General features: G+C 34.3%; 1 pseudogene across 1 annotated transcript; it reads left to right on the top strand.

Annotated features, from left to right (window-relative positions):
* Positions 1-1,089: 1,089 nt before the first annotated feature.
* On the top strand, positions 1,090-3,113 carry LOC143596565 (cytochrome P450 CYP82D47-like; annotated as a pseudogene). The gene is made up of 2 exons (XR_013146733.1): positions 1,090-2,183; positions 2,459-3,113. The product of XR_013146733.1 is annotated as a cytochrome P450 CYP82D47-like (transcript).
* Positions 3,114-5,212: the final 2,099 nt, after the last annotated feature.

Here is a 5,212-nt window from a genome sequence, read left to right as displayed (position 1 = left end):
CATATATATCAATCAACAATAAGATACAATACATTGGTAGAGCTATAAACATATAAAAGAAAAAGAACATGCCGAACTCTTCAGATGGGAGATTAAAAATTAGAATGAGAAATAGTATAAGCATTATAGTGACCAACATCAAAACCGGGTGAATCATTTTGAGAATTTTATCTTGGATAAATTTAATAAGAAGAATGTTTGTTGTAAATGAAATAGGGTTAATGATTGGTTATTTATAGTGGAAGTTTATAACCCATTTATAACGGTTATATTACCGTTTATAACGGTAATATTACCGTTTGTGTGTGTGTATATATATAATATATAATATTAATTATTTTAAAGTAAGATAATAATTAAGATATTAAATACAGTTTATTTTATAAAATATATATAATTAGTATGCACAATAATAAGAATAGAATTGTTAGTGTAAATAAATCTAACTTCTAAATGAGATATTAGTGTGCATATATAAATAAAAGTTAGAATAGTTATCAAATTTTAATAACAATGTTTATACACATTATTGCTATTACTCAGTATATTAGTTAGTATATGTATATGCATAGATATATAACAAATGTTCATAATTAAAGAAGTGTTTATGATGCATATGTAGATACCTTTGTGTCTATTACCTTTCTTGGTTAGGATATAAGCGGCTCGTGCTGATAACGTGTTGTGATATTAGCCCAAACTTTAACAAGCTTATAATATATGAACTTTAAGAAACAAGGAAATATGAGAATATGAGAATTTTTTTTTACGGGATATCAACCTTCGTTCAAATCATTCTATTTATAAAGAAAAAAAACTACTGTGCAAAAAGTAAAATACCGACAATCTAAACTATTCAATTTTCACTTGAGTGTTCGTGTGAATAAAGGTGTTTGACAATTATGTCATCCACCAATAACTCATACATCCACCAATAATTCATAACAATATAGAAATTCTTGACACTTTAAAATGTAAAGCTTGATTATACTATTTAAAAGTCGATTATAGCAAGAAAAGACAGGGTGTTTGAAACTAAAGAGTGATAGTTAAAGCTTTTTTTTATGATAATTACAAGTAAAGACCCAGGCCATAAAGTCTACTCTTATCTTAATTTTCTTTCAAAAACGACAAATTTGAATTAGATAATACAAACGTACTCACTCTATGTACATAAGCATAAAACTCATGGTTCATGTCACATAATCAGAAGGTTCACACAAAAATTAATCTCCTTTTGGATCTCTTCTCCTTCCTTCAAAATTACACTCTCTTAGCTGGAGCTTCAGCTCTAATAATAGCCCTTTACTTCTTACCGTTCATGATACCTAAAACCTCAAAACACATAGCACTGCCTCAAGCAAGTGGTGCGTGGCCTATAGTAGGTCACTTGAACCTTTTCAATGGATCATCGGACCTTCCGCACCGAACCTTGGCAACCATGGCTGTCAAATATGGACCTATCTTTACCATCAGGCTCGGCATACATAGAGTCTTGATGGTGAATAGTTGGCAGGTTGCTAAGGAGATTTTTACAACCCATGATGTAATAATTTCTAATCGTCCAAAATACCTAGCGTCTAAGGTCTTGGGTTATAACAATGGGATGTTTGGTTTTACGCCTTATGGTCCATATTGGCGTGAAATGCGTAGGATTATTTCTTTAGAGTTGTTATCAAATCGTCATCTTGAGAAGCTTAAGCATGTTCGAATATCCGAACTGGATAACTCGATCAAAAACCTATATGAGCTTTGGAGGGAGAAAAGGGATGATCAGAGACAAGTACTTGTGGAAATGAAGAAATGGTTTGGAGAGTTTAACATTAACGTGATTCTAAGAATGGTTGTGGGAAAGCGGTATAGTGGAGTCGCGAGTAGCGAAGAAGAGGAAGAGATGAAAAGGTCTCGTGAAGTTATGAGGAAATTTTTTCATTTCTTGGGGCTTTTGTAGCCGCGGACGCCCTTCCTTTCTTAGGATGGTTGGATTTGGGTGGCCATGAGAAGGCCATGAAAAAAGTTGCACTCTCATGGCGGAAAAGTGGTTGCATGAACACCGTGGTAAGAGGAACTCTTGTGAATCCGTTGTGGAGAAAGATTTCATGGATGTGCTGATATCGGCTGTAGATTCTTCAGAAGGCCTAACGGAATATGACTCCGATACTATTATCAAGTCAGCGACCATGGTAAGTTGCATATTTTTTTATTAACTTTTTTGTAAGATATTATGTTACAAGTAGTAGAGTAGATATAACATTTGTCGTTAAAGGAAAAAAAAAGATATTATGGTACAAGTAACTATTTAGGACCAAACGTGTGACAACAATAACGTATTCACATAAAGAACGAATTCTGAAATTTTCATAGTTTTAAGTAAGATTTTTGCAATAAAAACTATAGGATGAAAATGTAACTTGCTTTAGTTTTTTATGGTACTCGACCGTGATAAGAAATATTGCAGGTTTTGATTGCAAGCAGTGCTGATACAACCACAGTGATGCTAACATGGGCTCTGTCACTATTATTGAATAATCCTCACTCTCTCAAGAAGACACAAGAAGAACTTGACATGGTTGTGGGACGGGATAGACAAGTAAATGAATCAGATATCAAGAATCTGGTCTATCTACAAGCTATAGTAAAGGAAACATTGCAGCTATACCCAGCGGGACGACTTGGAGGTATAAGACAATTTTCAGAAGATTGCACAGTCGCCGGTTATCATGTCCCAAAAGACACATGGTTGATGGTCAACCTATGGAAACTTCAACAGGACCCAGAAATATGGTCAAATCCATTAGAATTTAAACCGGAGAGATTTCTAGATGAGAATCATAAGCATGTTGATGTTATAGGATCACATTTTGAGTTGATCCCGTTCGGTCCTGGAAGGAGGTGTTGTCCTGGAATAGCTTTGGCGCTTCAAGTGTTACATTTGGTTTTAGCTACTTTGCTACAACATTTTGATATAAGTACACCAGGTGGTGTACCAGTGGATATGACTGAGACAATTGGAATGACAAATGCCAAGGTATCTCCCCTAGAAGTTCTAATATCCCCACGAATGTCATCCAATACTTTTTAATATTATTCTGTGAAAAAAAAAAAAGTCTATCAGACCATGCATACTGTAATTTATGTAATGTCATTGTAAAATATTTCGGACTCTTAAGTCAGATAGATGTTTACATGAAATAAATCTGGCTAGGATATTGTCATCAAGAAAGGGTCAACATATCTATTATTCTCTTCATGGTCCATTGTGGTGGGCTGGTAGTTGATTAGTTTATATTATCTTTATATTTTGCATATAACCAAAATTCCACATTGATCCCAAACGTCGTTAAATCATTGGTCTTCGTTAGCCGATGATTTTGAAAATGTAAAGCATAGTTTAAAGATAAAGAAAGGATAATTTCAAAAATACATCATTCGCCTAGTTAAAAGTCTCATAGATAATAGGTTTTATCTACAGTTTAAACTAATTAGTATTTAACTATTTAGTATATAGTATTTATGATCAGTTTGTTTATATTTATCGGTTCGGTTTTGTTTGAATTCTTAGATTAGGATTGGTTGGATGTTTAGTATAAATATAGGTCTAGGTGAGGCATTAGTTTTTGTAAAGTTTTTATAATAATAATAATAATAATAATAATAATAATAATAATAATAAAAAGAGTTAGAAGTCTTTTACTCCAATCTCCTGCGTTTTGTTTTTGGTTTGATTTGTTACCACAACAACTGGTATTAGAGCCAAACCATAAAACCGAATACAAATCAAAATAAAAAATATGTTGGTATATATAATAATGAGCAACATGTGAATGTGAACGTAGCTGCTGCTGATGAAGTCATGAAGAGACAAAAGACACCACCAAGGAGGAACCAAGGTCGTTCATGCCTTTTATTCCTGAACCTCAAATGTCTCTAATGATTAACTCTGCACAATTTAGTAACAAAACTTACAAATGTTTTTTAGATTCTGGGTGTTCAAACCACATGAAAGGAATAAGGGAAAGTTTTCCAAAACAAGTACCATATGAATGTTCGAAAGTTTGCAAGTTTGATAGATTGAATGCAAGGATGAGCAAATTTGATATTGGTATCGAAATCGGTACTGATTTGGTACCGTCAGTACCAAAGTTTTGAGTTACGATACCGGTATGTAACGGTATTTCCCGAATTTACCTTCAATACCAGTATAATCCCGGTACCATGACTTTGCAATTTTTGGGATCAGGATTTTTGGTACCGATACGATACCAATCTCTTCCTAATTGAATGTATGATATGTTTTGAAACGTGGTGTCCAATTTTGTTACAACCTAGGGAGTTGACCCCATGTACGTCATTGTGTCCTTAAAAGGTGTAGTGCTAATCGTGGTGGTATCTTAAGATCAAAACGTCTCACTTTGTTAGTTCTTTTAGCAGTTCGGTATATTATGTACAATTAAAAGCACTCATATCGGGCTACATATCTTAAAGTTTGAATTTATGTGACACCAAACAAACTTGAGGAGAGTTTAAATCAATCATGGTGAGGCTTTGAAGTTTGTGGCAGGTTTGTCTTTTCAAACTTACAACAAACCTACACTGTGGGCCCCCCATCTTTTATGCACACATACTAGTTTTTATCCCCTCGTAATAAATTTAATTTTATTTCTTTTTTGTTTCTAACATTTTTATTTTTTAAATTTTAATTGTATTTATTGTAACAAAGTTAATAATTTACTTAAGGTTTGATAATTTACTACGGCCCAAATCACAACGGTCATCGCGTATCGCGATGACCTTGCTGAGTCATTGGACACGTGTCCAACAACGTGTCAACAAGTGGCACGATATGACAGTCCACGTGTCACAAGCCGGAAAGGCGGCGTCAAATTGCGGCGCCGCGGTACGCGACGTGTCACAAGGAACCCATCGCGTATCGCGACGGGGTACGATTTCTGCCTATAAATAGAGGGTTACGGGATTGAACCATTTTCATCCCAAACATACCTCCATTTATACACATTTAACCTCGAAAGGCGTGCCCCATTTCTGTCACACCCCGACTTAGGGTCTAGGCGTGTGACAACAAGTTGGTACCTGTTTTGTAAATATATCAGAGTGTATGGGTAAATTTTAGCGGAAAACTTTAAGTTGAATAGAATATTAATTTACATTGAAAATTTACTCGGGAAGTTAATACCCGAGTATTGGTTTACAA

The sequence above is a fragment of the Bidens hawaiensis genome, unplaced genomic scaffold, assembly GCF_021521415.1.
Source record: "Bidens hawaiensis isolate Kalapana, Puna unplaced genomic scaffold, B.hawaiensis_p1.1 tig00046706_1, whole genome shotgun sequence".
Taxonomy (NCBI): Eukaryota; Viridiplantae; Streptophyta; class Magnoliopsida; order Asterales; family Asteraceae; genus Bidens; species Bidens hawaiensis.
Note: the sequence above shows the minus strand (reverse complement) of the source record. Positions and strands in the feature narration are given on the sequence as shown.